This window comes from Myxocyprinus asiaticus, chromosome 32 (assembly GCF_019703515.2).
Source record: "Myxocyprinus asiaticus isolate MX2 ecotype Aquarium Trade chromosome 32, UBuf_Myxa_2, whole genome shotgun sequence".
Classification (NCBI taxonomy): domain Eukaryota; kingdom Metazoa; phylum Chordata; class Actinopteri; order Cypriniformes; family Catostomidae; genus Myxocyprinus; species Myxocyprinus asiaticus.
Genome location: NC_059375.1, coordinates 4,257,613 through 4,278,785, shown reverse-complemented (window position 1 = coordinate 4,278,785; position 21,173 = coordinate 4,257,613).

Below are 21,173 nucleotides of genomic sequence, written 5' to 3'. Positions count from 1 at the left end.
ATCATCAATCTACCCAACCTCAGTATCTCCAACTTAAACCCTCTAGGGCCACCATCAGTTCACAATTTGACTTTTTATCAGCTTATAACTTTTGAATCATATGGCCTACACACATAAATCATATATCCACTGATCTTTTCAACAGATCCCTCTATTCAAATCCATATTTATGACCTTGGGTGCAATCTTGAAATATATGTACTTTTGCTAACTTCTCACAGCCTGCGTCAAATCTGCCCAAAATTTGTATGAGATCACTTTGAGCCACTGACCAAAAGGCTTAAAATAGCCTTTGATTTCAAACCGTTTTCTTATAACACATCAATGGATTTAGCGGTGAGAATGCCAAACAGGAGATGAGAATAAATCTTGGCAATGCTTTGGTCTTTTGAAATGAAACTTGGAATGCTTCATTGGCACCATAATCTGAGGGTACCTGCCAAGTTTGGTGACAGCACCACCTACTGTACAAGAAATCCCATTTTCACAATTTGCTAATAACTTTTGAACCATTTGGCCTAAAATCATGAGCTTGGTCTCCATGTATTTTTGGGTCATACAGAGTCTGTTGAAACTCATTTTGCCATGATCGGCCATATCAGCTGTCGTCGACCATTTTGAAGTCAGAAAAGGCTGTATCTTACCAACAGTTTGGTGTATCGAAACAGAGCTTGGTAAACATCATTAGCACCATGCCCTGAACTAACTTGAGCAGTTTGGGTACAGCACCACATACTGTTCAAAAATCATATAAAAGTTCTTATAACTTTAGAAATCATTCACAAAAAGTACTCAAAAGATTTTTGAAAGGGGTGCTGATTCTCATTGGTATGCTTGTCTCGCAACAAAACATCAGCGTATCCAATGTGCCACACAGAATATAATCAGGAGGAGTTTCAATCCTATCTTGAACATGGTCATTTATTATTATTATTTTATTTATTTTTTTGCTGAGCACAATATAGGCTGATCTCATAGGCGAACAGCCAATCACGTGCAACATGGAGCGAGACGCACGATACACTTCTCGTGAGAGAATAAGCGCGACTTACTTCTCTGCTGAAGATAATGTATTTATGAAAATGTTGAAGAATTTAAACACAGTTACATCACACAAGAGGACGTTATAAAAATAGGATAAAATAAAACACATTTACACAACACGAATGATCACTATGAAATTATTAATAATTATAATACACATATACAACACATACGATCACTTAAATAATGAAGAATTTAAAGGCATTTGATTCACACAGGAAGAAGCATTGCTGCTGCTAGAGCATGAGAGGACTGCTGAAAAAACAAAAATCTGAATGTGATAAAAATATAAAAATAGCTGATATATCGATGTGAAAGTAACTTTATATAGATCCACAACAAGAACATTCAGGCTTTTTAATTTTAAAAGATTAATAAAAATGTGAGCAATTGGAAAATTAGTTCTTTCTATCAATATAACACACAATAAAGACATATTTTGTTTGCCAGTGTGCTTTTGTTTAACTTCAAATGAAATACATTCACACTTTTCTGATATATCAATATTGGGAATTATTATTTATTTTTTTTAAAGATGATTGATCATTATTGATATGCATTGTATTAATCTATTTTACTTTTTAATTATGTAATTATTTTAGGTTTATTTTTTCATAGAGATTTTATGGCCAGTGTGGGAAAATAATTGGGGGGAAAATTCGTGTCTTTAGATAAAATGCTGATGCTTAAATAAGACTGCTGAAAATATATTTCTAGCAAATAAATAATTATCATAAACAGCTGATTTTGTGGATTTCTAAAATTGTTTCTTTGTAGTGCCAGATTTTCTGGACTCACGGACGTGATCGTCGTCTGTGCGCATCATCGGCGCATGCACCGGCCATTGACTCTACTAAAAGACTAATCACAAAGAAGTTGTAGTGGGCATGCGTCAAACGCGTTCGTATTTGCTCGCTGTCAGAAGAGTATACTCAAAATCATTACAGTCGACCAGGCGCAAGCCGATTCGGAACACGCAAAAACGAGGTATGCCTAGGCCTTTAAGTTCAAAGTATACTTTAGTCAGATGTACAGGACTTGATGCAAATTTCGTCATCAGCATAGTGCGCGAGCACTGAATGCGCACAGCCTGATTTTTCTAACCGCGCGTCTTTGAACGTGCAAAATGTGCATGCAACTGGAGTTATTTGCTCTAATTAGTAGATCCACAAGTGGCAACACTTACATTTTGAGCTGTTGCAGTCACAAAGAAGTGCTAGAAGAAGATATAATCGCTGAAAAACATCAGGAGATGTAGGTAAAAATAACAAAAGTGTGAGGAGGTCTGGAGATACCTGTATTTGTATAACTCGAGTCTGAAGGAATATAAAGAATCTTTATGGGTCTAACCTTCTGAAGAGAAAGTCCAGTGTCTCAAAACAGTCTTAGCGCGCATGCACCAACTGCCTGTGAATGCGCGCATTGTTACTTGGAGTATACTTTGACAGGTTTGTGTTCGGCTACAAGTTATAATACAAATCATAAAACAGGACATTGTATCACAGAAAAGGAGGAGGTGACAGTATTTCACCAGATTTGTAGTAAACAACATTGCAAACTGTCAAATACACACTGCACTTTCAGTGTTTTGCCAAAATAAAAGCTCCAGAGGAAGTGAATACAACAGCACTTTAAGCTTTCCGACCAAATAAAAGCTGCTGGTGAAGGTGAAGAAAATAGGGCAGAAATATACGGTACAACTGTTGTACAAAACAAATATAATACTCATAATAATACTTATTTGGTATTGTATTAAAATTAAATTCAACTGGGCTCCAAAATGTGAAAAAAAATGGACCATTATTTTTATTTTTTTTAAGTTGTTTAGAAAATGTGTGTGTGTGTGTGTGTGTGTGTGTGTGTGTGTGTGTGTATATATAAAGTATGCATGTATTACCTATATTAATATTCATTGGCATTGTTCAATACAATTATGTTTTCTTGTTGTAGTCTAATGATTATTTGATTACCATTGTGCAAAAAACAAAACAACTATTATTAAATATAAGTTCTGTATGTTGGTTATCGAACACTTATTTACACTGTAAATAAATCAATATCCGTTACAAAAATCAATATCGGTTAATCTCTAGTTCTGTTGTCACTATTAAAGGTCATTGTGACATACTGGCAACCAGTAAACACTTGGAGAGCATCACACACAGCAGAGATACGTTCAGAAACATTGCAAACATACCCCAGTCAAGACTAGAATTTAAATTCTTTGAGACAAAGCAAAGAAACTGTATATCACTTCATTTCATTTCAGTCTACTGTATTAAATTCAGTCTATTAAATCCTCACTACTACAGTCTATAAAAATGATCACCTGACCAAACGTGATCGGATCACCTGAGACATATCTTAATACAATGTAATACTGGGGTAAAATCACCATTACAACACTTTCTCTTTCTTATCCAAACATGAACCACTTGAATTATTTATCCAAAGTGCTCCTATCATTTCAAATTTGTTTCTCTCGATCATACACCTTTTTTCTTTGAGGCTTTTATGTATTTATTAATTATTATTATTATTATTTTAAAAAAGGTTAACGTTTAGAATGTTTTAATGTGCTAATGTTTGAAACCAGGGCTCGACAATAAAAATGTTTTTCTGCTGGTGCGGTCAGGTAATTAGTTATTTTAACCAATATTTTCTCTGGCACCACCACACAAAATTATACATTAAATTTTTTTTAAACATATTTGTATATGTTTCAGAAAGAAATACATTTATATATTGCATTAAACAAACAACAACAACATGAAATTTACATTCATTTTATATAGCTTCTTTTCCCGAGGCATCTTCTTCCAGTGGCGGGCCGTGCATTTAAAGTCTAGGCCTTCAGTGTGATTCATGCCATTAAGAAAACACAGTTTCACAATGAATAAGACACCCTATGCCTTTGGGCATCATACATTATGTCGCAGCTAACTAGTAATACCAACTGACATTTTAAAAACACGTCCACGTACGCAAGCCAGAACTTGAAATGACACTTAATGCTCAAGCAAGCCTAATTTTAACTGCAGCATGACTGTTTTGTGAAAGAACGTCTCCCGACCAGACATTCAAAAATCATAATTTTTCATATGAATCTACCAAGGAGGTCTATAATACCTGGAAAAAATCTATCTAATAATATTTGTGATTTAAATGTTGCTTGCAATAAATTTCATTTCGTCAGGGTACACGGTTATGCTGCGTTCCATTCAAGTTGGATGTGGGATATTCCTACTTGATATCTCTGACCATAAATGCATTAAATTCCCCGATATTCGGAACTGCAACACTCCCGTTAGGTAAGCAGGGGTTTGACTCTCATTGGAGATGTCTCCTTAATTGTATTATTATTTATTTTGTAATTTTTTCACAGTTATCTCATGGATTTACCTGCTCTGCACAGCAAAAAGTTAAACTGTGCAATTGTCAGAGACGTCTCCCTGCCACCTCCTGCAGCTGGACATGGATACTTTCAGTTGCCTCTCATTCTTGTTATAATAAATAATATTTGGACTTCAGTAAAACCAGTTGTGGTTCAACATGAAGCACATTTTTTAGGTTGCCTGGGTCACAAAGTGACCCTCTGTGCTTTATCACTGTCCTGTGATTGTACTGGCAGCATGAATGACTGAATTCTTAACATTTATGACATCATCAATGAGCTTCATCTCACTGGTTTCTGTTTGGGTAGCTGTTCTTTAAAATATAGCTACTCTATGTTAACCCTATATGCAACATTACCCCCATAAAATGCATATGTGGATGGAAAAAGACCCAGGTGAAATCTAAATGCTTATTCTCTAGAAACTACTGTAATGATGATTTTATAGATTTCTTTTAAAGTGATTGATATATCTTTTATTCAGTTCTGAAAGTCACAGTGAATTCAAAATTGACAAGTCTTATTTTCTTATTGGATGTTGCTTTATTTATTATAAACTAATCCGAGCACGTTATATTTTTTAATTGTTTGCCCTCTTGGAGCTCTATTTTTATGAGTGCACAAAGCGCAGTGACCGTGTGCAACGTCTCATCCAATTTTCGTGAGAGTGCTAATTCTAAGTGCAATTTTCGTGCCAGCACAAAGCGCAAGTGGGCGTGGGTGTATTGTATGTAAATGAAGTGGCACAAAGTGCAATTTTCTAGTTTTCTTAAGAAATATGTAATTGCGCTAAGATGTTTCAATACCACCTCTTACCTCAGCGCAAAGTCCAAATTCAGTTCCTGCATTTGCAGTTTTGAGATTTCAACAGCAGGTTGTAATACATTTTATGTCACAATTCGGAAAGTACACAACATCAAATTATGTCCCTTCAATCGCTGTTGAAGCTGTTTGTTGAAACAAATTATGAGATTTGTGTTAAACTTTCTAGAGGTCATGGTTTACTTTTTCAATTATTATTATTATTTGTATTCTTATGTTTATATGTATTATTATTCTTGTATATTTACAATTGTATTTATGATTTCATTTTGACTAGTCATTTTCCACCTGTTGTCGTAGAGTGATTTATAAGTCACTGAAAAAGGGGCTGGTGGAAGAAGTTGGAGAGAGTAAAATGTTTGGATTTAGTATGATTTTTTGACCACATTGTTATTTTTTTTTTTCATTTTGTTTGAAGTGCAATTTGAATTTAGAAATATTTTGGTTTAATTTTGTCATGTTACAATAAATGAATATCATTTTTAAAAATCGACCTGTAGAAATAAAATGTGCACTGATACAATCACTGTTAATACTAGCCATGATTTGTGTGTCAGTAAATGAAAATTATGAATAATTACTTAATCTAATGGAGCATACAGTACATCCGAATTCTGACGAAAATCACATTTTCCATGCCTATAAAAGGAGCGTGTCGCTGTCGTAAAAATATGCCTGTCATTCATCAACGACGCAGTTAATGCACAAAAGAACATCATTTTCAATTATTCTAATTCATTGCATACAGTCCATTTACATTATCGCGTTGTATTCAGTAGTGATCATCTCTGGGATCTTTCAGGTCTGAAATGTCTCGAACACAACCGTAAATTCGACATTATTGATTAAAGATTACTTGGTCAAAAAAATTATAAAATAGCAAATATGCATGGATGAACTGTTCACAGTAAGACCAGTAACATGCATTAATAAAGTAAACAGGGTCCATTTTGATTTCATGCCGACTTTTAATCCTGGCAATAATAGCCACTTAACCCTCTTCTTCCATCAATTTTTTGCCTTTCTCTCTGTAGATATCCCTTTGGGATGCTTCACTTTCCATTACTTTGTGAAGTACTACATAAAAATTACATTTTATATGAGAGAGGATTAAAATAATGTTGGAGGTAAGTTGAACCACTGATTTAATTCTGGAATTCAGGATTAATATTTAGCTAAATCATTTACATGATTTTTATGTTTGCAAATCACCAACAAGTATGATATACTGTTCAGTATATATGTTTTATACAATATATTATCTGAGATTATTTGCTTTCTTGTACCAGTCAATTATACCTGTAGATATTTTATGTTGACATGCAAATACGTTTTTAGTCTAAAATACAAAATCATACTGGCACATTTGGTCAAATAACAAAAACATGCCATTTAGTTGTGGGCAAACCTGAAAAGCAATTATTCCACAATTATAGACCAGCATGGAGAAGACAAACACTTTTCCAAATAATTATAACAGCATGTCAGATCTATGGTGCAGTGGGTTGTGTGCATGCCAAGGACATACTATAAGAGTTGTTGGCTCATGGGGAACCCAGTTCGAGCATCACGTGGGTATATTATGTCCCAAACATATTTCAGATTCAGGTCACATAAGCACATTTTCCTAATTTCTATGTAGTTGTTTCTTTTACAAGATAGAATTTAGCACAAATGGAGACAGACTTGAGAGGAAAACAATTAAGGTGAGGTTGAAAGTTCTAGAGATATTCCAGATATCAAGATATCAAGATGGTGCTGCAGATGGCAGCCTTGGTGTGGAGCTCTCCAGTTCTTTTGTTGTTTTTGTTTGTTTGTCCTGTGTTTAGTAATTTTTTTCCAATCAGTTTTACCAGGGACGAACTGCTGAACATTTGGCAAAACATACCAGACAATCTTTTCCCGGTTTTGGACTATTCAGACGCTTTGCTGCACATTTTAGTTGGAGGCACAGCTGTGTTGTTCAAGCATGCCTTGAGACGCAAGTGAGGGAAGTGAGTCGCCGCGCTGGTCAAGCTCCATCAGCGCGTCTTTCAAACAGCGCAGCCGAGTATTCATCTAGCGAATCTCTGCTCTCTTCCTAACAGATTGAATTAACTACATCTGCCTTGTGCTTCACAGAAACCTGGCTGAGTGAAGCCATTCCAGACATTGTGTTACATCTGCCGGGCTTTCAGCTGTTCAGAGCGGATCGCATTGCGGCGAAAACGAGAGGCGGTGGAACATGCTTTTACATCAGTGAAAGTTGGTGTACAGATGTAACAACTTTAAAGAAGTAGTGCTGTCCAAATCTGGAAGCACTCTTTATCAACTGTACGCCTTTCTACTCGCCGCGGGAGTTTTCATCGTTTATTCTGGTGAGTGTTTATATTCCTCCACACGCGTGCGTGAATGCAGCGCTGCAACAGCTGGCTGATCACATCACAGACACGGAGCAACAACACCCGGGCTCACTTATTATTCTGGGAGATTTTAATAAAGCTAACCTCACCCGTGAACTGCCAAAAACAGACAACATGCCCCACCAGAGACAGAAATGTACTGGATCATTGCTACACAACAATAAAGGATGCATTTTGCTTTGGGACTCTCTGATCACTGGTTCATCTTCTTCCAACCTACAGGCAGAAACTTAAATCAGCTAAACCTTTAGTAAATACTGTAAAGAGATGGACCAATGAAGCAGAGCTTGAACTACAAACCTGCTTTGACTGCACTGATTGGAGTGTATTTGAGGCTGCAGACACCAATCTGGATGAGCTCACAGATACTGTGACATCATATATCAGTTTCTGTGAGGACATGTGCATTCCTACTAGGGCTTATTTAACATACAACAAACCATGGTTTACAGCAAAACTCAGGCAGCTTCATCAGGCAAAAGAGGATGCTTACAGAAGTGGTGATAAAATCTTGTACAATCAGGCCAGGAACACACTGAATAAGGATATCAGAGTGGCTAAAAGAAGCTACTTTGATAAGCTGAAAAACATGTTTTCAGCTAACGACCCTGCATCAGTGTGGAGTGGCCTGAAAGAATTTACTAACTTCAAGACACCATCCCCAACACTGTAGGGAACCAGCAACTGGCTGAAGACTTGAATGTTTTACTGTAGATTTGAAAGGCTCAGTCTCACACCCCACACCTGCTCTGACCTTCACTTCACACAAACATCAACACCTCCTGCAACCCCCCTCCTCCCCCCTCCTGTTACTCAACCTGCACTTAAGATCTGTGAAGAGGGGGTGTGCCGTGTCTTCCAGAAACAAAAGACAAGGAAAGCGCAGGGCCCAGATGGTGTTACACCCACTTGTCTAAAATCCTGTTATAACCAGCTGGCCCCCATCTTCACACTGATCTTCAATAGATCACTGGAGTAGTGTGAAGTTCTATGCTGCTTCAAACGCTCCATCATCATTCCTGTCCCAAAGAAACCCAAAATCACAGGACTTAATGACTACAGACCTGTCGCCTTGACGTCTGTGGTCATGAAATCAATTGAGAGACTGGTGTTGGCCCACCTAAAGGACATCACTGGACCCTTTATAGATCCCCTTCAATTTTCTTATTAAGCAAATAGGTCTGTGGATGATGCAGTCAACATCTGGACAGACTAGGAACATATGCAAGGATCCTTTTTGTGGACTTCAGTTTGGCTTTCAACACCATCATCCCAGCCTAATTCTAACATGACTAAATTACACCAACACTCTTTGTTCCCACGTCTATCTGTCAGTGGATCTCCAGCTTTCTGACGGACAGGCAGCAGCTAGTGAGACAGGGGAAATTCACTTCCAGCACATGTACAATCAGCACTGGTGCCCCCCAGGGATGTGTGCTCTCCCCACTACTCTTCTCCCTGTATACCAATGACTACACCACCAAGGACCCCTCTATCAAGCTCCTGAAGTTTGCAGATGACACTACTATCGTCAGCCTCATCCAAGATGACGATGAGTCTGTATACAGAAGGGAGGTTGAATGGCTGGCTCACTGGTGCAGTCAAAACAACCTGGAGCTGAACACGCTCAAAACAGTGGAGATGATTGTGGACTTTAGGAGGAACACCCCAACATTGACCCCGCTCTCCATTCTAAACAGGACTGTGGCAGCAGTGGAGTCATTCAGGTTCCTGGGCACTACCATCTCACAGGACCTGAAGTGGGAGACCCACATTGACTCCACTGTGAAAAAGGCCCAGCAGAGGTTGTACTTCCTTCGCCAGCTGAGGAAGTTAAAACTGCCACAGGTGCTGCTGATACAGTTCTACTCAGCAGTCATTGAGTCTGTCCTCTGCACTTCAGTGACTGTCTGGTTTGGTGCAGCTACAAAATCGGACATCAGAAGACTACAAAGGACAGTACGGACTGCTGAGAGGATTATTGGTTGCCCCCTTCCCTCCCTTCAAGAACTGTACACTTCCAGAGTGAGGAAAAGGGCTGGAAAAATCACTCTGGACCCCACTCATCCAGCCCACTACCTTTTTGAACTCTTGCCTTCTGGATGGTGCTACAGAGCACTGAGCACAAGAACCGTCAGTCCCAGTCATTCCCTATTTCCATGCAGCATTTTCTCAACATGGATTTGAACATTTTGTGCAACCTTTCTAATGCTCCCTGGCTTTCAGGATGGTAGCACTAGACATGTGATGGGAAATGTTAAGTGACTTCAGGACCTGTGAAAACTGCTTAGAATAAAGTTAGTTCCTTGGCAGTCCAAAAGTAGAGAAAAACTAAAGTAAAGTTTTAATCACAACTTTAGCTGTAATTTTACATAGTGGAATGGCTTCTGGTTATTGCGTAGCAGTACACATGATAGTGAGAAGGAAATGATTACCTGATCTGGTCTTAGGTATCAGTCCAACACAATCCACCATTACATGTTCAAAAGGTTTACCAAGTACAGGAATTCGTACCAGAGGTGCAGGTGGAATGTCTCAACACACGACTGTACATCTTTACTATACCCAAGTGTCCAGACAACAGGTGATCATGAGCGAGTGATAGAACTTGCTGTTGGTAAATGGTAGGAATAACCACTTGGTAAACTACATTCCATTCAGAATCTGTAGTATTTCTGGTATGCCACCTCCTCATAAGTAAACCATCTTCAATAACATATGAAGCATTTTCCCTTCATTGTTAACAGCAGCTATAAAGCACTTAGACAATGACGGATCAATTCTCTGAGCTTCAACATTTTCCCCACTAGTCAAAGATGAATGCAAAGGACTACACTCTGTACTTCCTTTCTTCTGAGAATCATCACCAGGCTGTTTTTCAGCAGAACCCACAAGTTCCTCATCTGCACTGAAGAACGAATCGGACAGCACAAGCAGGAAATACATTAGGGTATTTCAGAACTAACTCATCTGAATCAGACGGTATAACTGGAGTATCGAACACTTCCAACACAGGCAAAATTTACCTGATTATCTACCTGGTCCTTGGCATTACCAGTAAGTGATATTAACCCTTTCAATATAAATGGTTTGTAAGCGGGATCTGGTAACTCTTCATTCTGTATGGAATTCAAACATTCAGGAACAGTTTTCACAAGAGCAACCCCTTTCTGCGGTGGGTTCTGATGAGTTTTACGCTTTAACATCAAACAGTCAGCAATCACTTGTCCTGACTTGTGACAATAGAAGTATTTTTTTCACCAGTCTGCTTAAGCTATGAAATGTGTGCTGACGGCTTAACAGAAGAACTCTTTTCAGTGCGGGCAGCAGTAAACACATTTTTGTGCATAAGCACAAACTCGTCCGCTAGAATGGCGGCTTCTGAAAGAGTTGTTGCTTTCTGCTTATTAAGTACAGCACTACACGCTCAGGTAAACATTGCTTAAAATCCTCAAGCAACATAAGTTCTCTGATTGAAGGAAAGTCATCAGCCTTACTCACAACATACCACTTATCAAACAGGATTCCTTTACCCCGTGCAAGTGTTTGGCTAGCGCTTTTCTTGTGGTTATGGAATTTCTGTCTGTAGGCTTCTGGAACTAATTCATATGACCGAAATATTGCCAATTTCACTATGTCATACTTCAAACTATCTTCCGCAGACAGAGTAGAATAAACTTCAAGAGCTTTACCTGTTAATTTACACTGCAGCAATAATGACCAAACATTTTTGGCCAACCCAAGGACATTGCTATACTTTCAAACGCATTGAAATAACTGTCCACTTCTGATTCCCTAAAATTCGGTACTAGAGCAATATGTTCGCTCACATAAAAAAGAGAAGACGTCGAAACAGTCAAATTAATATCACTTACCGAGTCGAGGCTTCACTGGACAGCTGGGATTGATGCAACCTTCATTGCCTTTATCTAGAGCTGATGGAGCTTTACCTCTTTATCAGCATCAATTTCGAGCCTGCGGATTTCAAGACGTAAATTAAATTATGCTTGCCGTTTCTGTGATCTGTCTTGTGCCTCCATACGAACTTCAATCTCCCCCCAACACTCTAAACTATTAAACAAAGAATGAAAAAGGACATCTTCGGTGCCCGATGCGCTCTACACAGGCTACACTAGCTAACCAAAACAAAACATAAAGAGGTTAGTGCTCGCATCTTACCTGATGTGTCTAAACAGAAACAAACACCTACGTGCTGCACCAGTGTAGGTCACGTGATGTACTTCCCTATCCTCTCCTCCCTGGTCTGGAAAAGACCTGTGCAGAGGCCAAGTTGAATGAAGTCACGTTTGACCAGCAGGACAAAAAAACTAAAGCACCTCAAGAGCAGTCTATCAAAAATCAACACGAACATGTCAGCCAGACAAACACAGTGAACGGAAGTAGATCTCTCTCCTTCTTCCACTTTCTCCGGGTCTTTTTACGCTAGATGCATGTCTGGATTGGTTCTCAGATTTGACGTTAGTGTGGTAATGATGAGTGATGTGGTAGGTGTCCAATGGCAGGCCTGAGAATTGTGATAGTAGGAGGAGTAATAGAAGGAGACAAAACACACATCCAACAGTACATAACACCCGGTATTCATAGTACCCCCTAGGTGTAATAAAGATGGTCTTCCATTCATTTATTATTTTGTTTTTCTCCCTTTTTCTCCCCATTTTGGAATGCCCAATTCCCAGTGCACTCTAAGTCCTCGTGGTGGCGTAGTGACTCGTCTCAATCCGGTTGATGGAGGACGAATCTCAGTTGCCTCCGCGTCCGAGGCCATCAACCCGCGCATCTTATCACGTGGCTTGTTGAGCGTGTTACTGCAGAAATATTACGCATGTGGAGGCTTCAAACCATCCACCGCGGCATCCACACACAACTCACCACGCACCCCACCGAGAGCAAACCACATTATAGCGACCACGAAGAGGTTACCCCATGTGACTCTACCCTCCCTAGCAACCAGACAGTCTCCAATTCTTTAAGAGAAAGCATAGGTTTGATAAAAGCTGTTTTTCACCACAGCACTTATTTGTTTTTCAAAATTCAGTGCAGAATCAAAAATCACAACTAGATTTTTGACAGTGGGGTGAACAGCTGACGACAAAGACGCCAAGTTGCTTGTAACATCAGAGACAGCATTTGGGGGTCTGAAAACAACTATTTCTGTCTTGCTCTTATTGAGCTGAGGGAAATATATTGCCATCCAGCATTTAATTTCCTCCAGGCAAGCAATGATAGAAGAAAAGGAATCACCATTAGGACTTAGAGGGACATTTAACTGAGGGTCATCAGCACAACGATATGAGATATTATGCTTCTTGAAAATAGAGCCCAATTGAAGCATGTATATTGAGAATACATTTGGTCCCAGAATAGAACCTTGTGGAACCCCACATGTGAAAGGTACAGAGGGAGAGGAAGAGTTCCCATTCCTAACACTCACAGTTTTGTCTGAAATGTAAGATGTAAACCAGTCCAAGGCTGTACCGTTTATTCCCACCTCAAACTTAAGCCGATCTAGAAGAATAGTATGGTCTACTGTATTAAACGCAGCACTCAGGTCAAGCAAAATTAAAATAGCTGATCTCCCAGAGTCTAAAGTGATGAGCAAGTCATTAGTCACCTTCAGAAGTGCATACTCAGTGCTATGATGTGTTCTAAACCCTGACTGAAATTTATCTAAAATATTGTTTTTGTCTAAAAATGAGGAGAGTTGAGACCACACCATTTTTATTCAAGACTTTAGATAAAAATGGAAGTTTGGAAGTAGGCCGGAAATGATTAAAATCAGCATGATCTAGATTATGCTTCTTAAGAAGAGGTAGGACCTCTGCATGCTTAAAACAAGAAGGAATGATGCCGTCTCTTAGCGAGCCATTCAAAATGGATAAAACACTAGGACCAACAGTGTCCATCACTTCTATAAAGAGCCGAGCGGGAATAACGTCAGCAGAGGATGTCACTAGTTTCATCCGTCGGATTATATAATTTAACTCTAGGAGAGATATGGATTCAAACCGATTTAAATTGGCAGAACGGATAACAGAATCAGAGGGCTCTTCAGAATTGTCAGCTCCGAACTTACTAATGAAAAAGTCCAAAAAGCGTGTACAATTCTCAGAGGTGAAAACAGGAGAGAGTACTTTATTTATTGTGTTATAAAGAATTTTAGGTTTGTAGGGGTTATTAGAAATTATCTCAGACAGATACCTATTTTTAGCAACCTTAACAGAGCGCTGATATCCAGATAGACAATTCTTTTTATTTTTATTTTTTTGTCATTAACATTTTTTATTGATTCCATACATAAAAAAAAATAAAAATACAAAATTAGGAGAAACAGAACAGAAATACATGGAATCATTTATATCCCTATTACCACTCCAGAAAGGAGGGAGATCCAGCTGACTTCCAACCCCTATGAATTATTTGCCTCCCAATCATCACACTGGATAGAACCCACTTTTTTGATATATTTGTCATTTATATCAATGACTGTCCTATCCCCCAAATACACAGTCTCAGGCAGAGAGTAACATCAGTGTCCAAGACCTCACTGATGAAGTTCTGGACTTCCGACCAGAACTCCTGAATCATCACACAGAACCAAAAGGCATGGGCTATGTCCCCATCTTCTGACTGGTATCTCCAACAGGTAGGTGTATCTATTAAACCAAGTCTATACAACATAGAGGGGGTCCAATAGAAATGATGTATGATCTTAAAATTAGAATCCTTTCCCACTCCCCATCCTCCAGTGCCATGTTCATATCCTTTTCCCATAACCCCTTGAGAGATGATAAAGCTCCGTCTCCAAGACTCTGAATCAGCAAAGAATAGTACACCAATGCTTCGTGGCCCAAAAGTAGCAATCACCACACTAAGGGTGTCCACCACTTCAGGGGGCTTTATACTACTTCCAAAGACAGTACATAATAAATGGCACAACTGTAAATATCTGAAGAATTGAGACCTTGCAATCCCAAATTTCTGTATAATATTATCAAAAGATCTCAATAATCTGTTTTTATACATGTCTCCAAGTGTAGCAACACCCCTCTCAATCCATTCCATCCAGCAAAAGGGGGACTTATCAATGCATAATTTAGGGTTCAACCATATGCTTGAGGCAACATTCAGATAAATATCCATATTGAACATGCGCGAAGCCTTTGACCACACTGATTGCAAGTGTGAAATGATGGGATGAGATTTTACCTTTCAGGGCAATTTGGTAGAAAGACTTTGTAATGGTGAAATAGAGGCAAGGGCCTCTTGCTCAATGCAAAACCAGGTAGGGGCCCTCTCCGGTGGGAGCTACCAATGTGCCAAATGTCTGAGACCAAAAGCATAATAGTAAAAGAAAATCTTGTGGAGACCTAACCCACCTTTGTCAAGTGTAACTTATTAAAATGCATCCGAAGACGTTAACCATTCCAAATAAAGGATTTGGCTATACTATCAAATTGTTTAAAATAAATGAGGGGAACTTCAGTGGGGAGAGACTATAGTAAGTAGTTGAATTTTGAAAAACAATTCATTTTTATAACATTAACCTTCCCAATCATAGACAAATGTAAATGTAAAGCCCACCTGTCCACATCACTCGAAAACCTTTTTATTAAAGGGTCAAAATTAACTCTAATTAAATCACTCAAACTTAATGGAAATAAAATGCCCAAATACTTAATGCCCTGCTTGGGCCACTGGAAGGTGCCCGGCTGAAAAGCTGTTACAGGGCAATACGCTGTCAGAGCCAAAGCTTCGGATTTAGACCAATTAACTCTGTATCCTGAGAATTTAGAAAAGGATTAATAATTCTGTGGAGGCAAGGCATAGATCTAGTAGGGTCGGAGACAAATAATAAAATATCATATGCATAAAGCAAAAGCTTATGCGCCACACCTCCCACCACCACCCCTGGAAAATCATCCTCCTTTTTATCATGGCTGCTAATAGTTCCAGGGCAAGACAGAACAATAAGGGGGAAAGAGGGCAACCCTGCTGGGTGACCCTATCCAGAGTAAAATAATCAGAAATTAATCCATTTGTTTGTACCAACGCTACTGGGTGTCTATAAAGTAACTTAATCCACCCAATAAAAGTATTCCTGAACATTTCCAAAATCTTAAAAAGATAATCCCATTCTACCATATCAAACGCCTTTTCGGCATCAAGTGAGATGACAGCGACCGGAGTCTGATCATTCGCCACTGACCACCTAATATTGATGAAACACCTAATGTTATCAGAAGAGCTACGGCTCTGAATAAACCCCACCTGATCTATATGTATAAGAGATGTCATAACTACTTAAACGGTTAGCTAAAATTTTTGCTTGGATCTTTGTCCTTTTTAAGAATCAGACTGATCCGGGCTTGTGTCAAGGTTGGCGGAAGCTTTCCATTCTTTAATGATTCCGTATAAACTTCTTACAAAAGTGGAGCCAGTTCTGTAGCATAAGACCTAAAAAATTCAGTGGCAAAGCCATCTGGCCCTGGAGCCTTGCCTGTAGGCAAGGCCTTATTTACCTCGCCAAGCTCCTCCAAGTTTATCTCAGAATCACAAGTTTATGCTCAGTCGTCAGTTTAGGGAGTTCTAATGGTTCCACAAAATTTCTAATATCTTCATCAGTAGATGAAGACCAGATAGACAATTCTTTAAAATTTCATAGGACATTTGAAGCCTGTCTTTTTCCCCATTTACACTTATCTTTTCTACATGCCTGCCTGAGAGCGCTCATATCATTATTTAGCTAGGGCTGAGAATTACTGGTGGTTTTCTTAAATTTAAAAAGGAGCAATGGAATCTAAAATGTTTGTGCAGGTGGCATTAAACAGACTTAGAGGAAGTAACTACTAAGTTTGACAGGGAATTGTGCATAAAAATAGAAGCAGAGGAGTAAGCATCAGAGAAAATTTTGGCTGTGGAAGGGGTTAAGAGGCACGAATAATACTCAGACAAATTGGAATTCAAAGTCTGGCATGGGAATAAAGCATTAAAAATAAAAGGACTGTAATCCGATAGACAAAACTCAGAGATGTTAACATTGCAAATTGGAATACCAAGTGACAGAACAAGATCAAGGGTGTGCCCATGAATGTGTGTTGGACCAGTTACATTCGGTGTCAGACTAAAAGAATCGATACATTATGAACTTATTAACCAGTGGTTTGGATGGGCAGCACACATGAATGTTAAAATCACCAAGTGTGATAATATTGTCAGCTGAGGGCAGAATGCTAGAGAGAAAAATCAGCAAATTCATTGAGAAAGTCCTTATTGTACTTTGGAGACCTGTAAATAAGAGCACAGAGTACCGGACTGGGTAACTGAGCCTTAAGCAACTGTACTTCAAAACTTTGGTAATGTTCTGTAGGCAGTAAACGGCACTGTAACAAGCTCTTAGTTCGGGGCAATGGAGGAGTCAGGAGACAATGAAGCAGGTTCAAGGTCAGACTTTTTAAATTGTTCTTCTGCCCTGTACACACAAATCGACGGTAACTGTCGATAACAAAGGAATAGGAACTCTAATAACTGAAAGCACTCTAACATAAACAAACACAATATCTCTCTCTCTCTCTCTCTCTCTCTCTGAGTACGGGCTGTCATGCTTGGCGAACACTTTCCCCCCCTCTGATGCGTCAGCATGTCTTTTAAGCCTCCGCCATCACTATAATGAGAGACAGGTATTAGAAATAATTGTGAGCCAGGTGACTAGCCTTACCGCTATCCCTCTCCCGCAGACTGACACATGACCACGCCCCCCATGCCACAGGCACTTAAAGTGTTTTTTAAAAACTGTGGCTAAGCCCCCACCACGTCCTTCATTTCTGGGGGAGCTGAAAAAGTCACAGTCACTTGGAGAATGTTCAGATAGAGGATCCAACTCACCAACATTGAGCCAAGTTTCTGTCACAAATAGGAAGTTAAATTTATGTGAAGTGAATAAATCATTTAAAATGAAATTTTACTGGACAGGCCAAGTTTGCATGGTGGAGTTTCCCATCCTCAGGCAGACAGAGAGAGAAGATTTCGTAAATCAGCACCTTTTCTGATTATTTGCGGTCTCGCTGAAATTGGAGCACACTGCGATAGTACAATATCTGGAAGAATGGGCGGAGGCATATAAAACCATTATTCAGGCCCTCCTGAATGTACTTCTCTATGGCCTTGGTTTCTGGAGGGAATATGAAATTCAACCGTCCTCTAGGTGGAATGGTGCCAGGGAGGAGGTCAATTGCACAATCATATGGGCGATGTGGGGGGAGTGTGGATGCCTTTTTCTTATTAAACACTTTAGCCAAATCAATATAGTGTTGAGGAATTTAAAAAAAGTCAACTAGGATGGAGGTGGGCGAAGGGCTGATCTAGTCTCAGAGAGGGTGCTGATTTGAGCTGTTCTTTTCCTATTCACCTTCTGCATTAGGTGTTGTTCAGAGTGACAAGATGGTCCCCACTTTACAAGTTCCCTTGTCTCCAGTTGAATTGAGGCTCAGGAAATGTCAGCCAAGCATAACCTAGAATGAGGGGGTCTCTAGGGGTTTTAGGCAGAAGAATTGTAAAGTTTATGTGTGGTTCTCAGCTACACACATGCTAATGGTTTAAGTGTGGTACCTGAGTCTCCCAGATTCAATTGGATGTCCATCAATAACCTGCATAAACTTGGGTAAGTCACACTCCTCAACAGGAATAGAAAGCTGTTAAGCAAGGGTTGTTTCAGTCAAATTAACTGCTGCACAAGAGTCAAAGATCCAGACACAGACCGAAACCAAACAGGAAGTCAGGATCCAGACACCATGCTCTAGTCCTGAAACCGAAGACCGACCAAAGAGCGCACAGCGGTAACTCACACCCGGACCATTGCACTCAACACAAAGACAGGACACGAAACACAAGACAGAACATAGAGCGATGATGTCACTGTCCCGAACCTAACAAATTGACTGGACCGTGACAAAAATGATGAAGTATTTACTAAACTGAACAGTTGTTTTGATTTTTAAATGGTAACCAGTTGTGTTGATAGTTGCTATAATCGGGGACATAGCACCAAATTTTGGACCCTGGGCACAGAACTAATTTAGGGCCCCCTGACCAATTTGGGTTTGTAGTGGGGATAATATCCAGTATAAACATTTTAGATGGATATTTAACAGTGCTAATTCACAACTTTTTATTTTCAAATGCAAATATTATTTAAGTCAAGCAAAATATTATTAAAAAAAAAAAGCCTACTAACAAAATTATACATGTATGAATTTATGAGTTTTCTTGTTGGCAAAGTCACCATAACATTTCTGAAATGAGAAGAGTGCCAGATTGTTCGGTCTATCCTGAGACATTTCTGCTCTTGGGTAGTTTTAGAAAGTCTTAACTTGCTAACTGATATTTACACAGGGTCCAAAATTTACTTAAAATTATGGCCTGGGTATTGTTACAGGTATATTTTGGTTACAATTTCCATTTAACTTAAATATAAAATAAATTAACAGCATGAGCTGAGAAATATAAAGGGACCTTCTAAACATCTAGGTAATCCTTCTAGGTATAATTAGAAAATTACTTTTACAAATTTTATTTTGTCAGTTTTTCATCATATTCAGTAGTTTGTATGTTATTGTAATCTGATGTTGAAGCAGTAAACGTATTTGGCTTGCTGTCCGTATACTGAAGGGCTCGGAGCTCGAGACTCGACTCGAGTCCTGATTTCCCCCCAAAAGGTGTTAAGATGAAAGAACAGTACCATGACTAATGGCAGGAAGTATTTAGGACAGCAAGCAGCAACAATTCTATTTGGTAAATTGGCTTGGCGGATGCCTCTGAATTGTTTTCCCCAAAAACATTTGTACAGAGGGAGTGCTTTAAGCATTTGTTTGAAGGTGCATTCTTGTACGATTGCTGGTCGAGAGGGCTACGCTGCAATTCGAACGAGAGACCACCACTCATCGTAGAAGTGGGTGGGTTCTCGGTATGCGAACAGGGAAGGTGAAAATGAGAGTTTGCCCATGCTGCGTTCGAAAAGGAGGGCTCACACTGCGATTAAAACGGGAGACTGTTCTAAGAGAGAGAGCGCTCACGGCATTCGAACGGGTAAGCCCAGCAAGCAGTCGAACGGGGAAGGTGAGAATGAGAGTTGGCTCACACTGTGTTCAAAAGGGAGGGCTCACACTGCGGTTCGAATGGGAGACTGCTCCATAGAAAGAGAGCGTTTGCGGCATTCGAACGGGTAAGCCCAGCAAGCAATCGAACGGGGAGAAGGCTCACGCTGTGTTTGAAAGGGAGGGCTCACACTGCGATTCAAATGGGAGACTGCTCCATAGAGAGAGAGCTCTCATGGCAATCGAACGGGGAAAGTGAGAACTAGTTGGCTTATGTTGTGTTCGAAAGGGAGGGCTCACACTGCGATTCGAATGGGTAAGCCCAGCAAGCAATCAAACAGGGAAAATGAGAACGAGAGGAACGGGTCTTGTTTGCGGGGGTAGCCTCACTCAATACACTACCCATAGATAGGGAAATATGGTGCTTTGAGAAGAGGAGGTGGTGACTGCTATCTCCTGTAATGCTAGCTGCAGCTGCTGAGAAGTGAAGAAAAAAGGCTTCGGCAGAAGCATGGTAAAAAAGCTGCTGCAGCAGTAGAGTAAAGTGGGCCTTCTGTGGGAGCAGAGTTTAAAGCACTGCGGCGGCAGTGGATTGAGTATTTGGGGGCATAGTGAAGGAGCTCCTGTGGGAGCACTGCTGTGTTTCCATTGCTGTAGATGCACTTCTATGAAAGTATGGAACTTAGACATTGAAAGCACCTGTGGAGAAAATATTAACAACTGTGTACACACAATTGGTATGGGTGGGGCACTGTTGCTGTGGTATCGAGTAGGGCACAAAAGACTTCATTAGATTTATTAACACCTGTAATGGAAACAAAGGTTAGTTTGTACTTACCTGTAGTGGAGCAAATGGATAGTTAGGAATACGTAAATGTATTACATTTATATACGTCTGTAAGGGAAGCAGAAGGTTAGTTATGAAAAACATGTAAATTACATTTATATACAGCTTTGAGGGAAGCGAAAGGTTAGTTAAGAATACAACTTTATTACGTTTGTCATGGCAGGGTGCTGCGGCAGTATCAAAATGCGAAAAGGGGTGATGCTGTGGCATAATTGAGAGTATGTGGGTGCTGCAGCACATTATCTGGTGGGGCACTGTGGCTGCAGTATCAGATAGGACACACATAGTTTATCACATTTAGGCACACCTTATTGTGTGTCGGGCTCATTTAGACCATGAGCAAAGGAAACGCCAATGTCACGGTTAACGGGAAAAGCTAAAAGGCTCTTAAGATTACTGCACCACCACTACACTCGAAAAGGAGAGCTCATACTGCGTTTCAGATGGGAGAGCCCACCCTGTGATTCGAACAGGAGAGCCTGCATTGCGGTCGAACGGGAGGGCCCACACTGCGATTTGAGCGGGAGAGCCTGCGACCAATGCGCTGAGGTTCA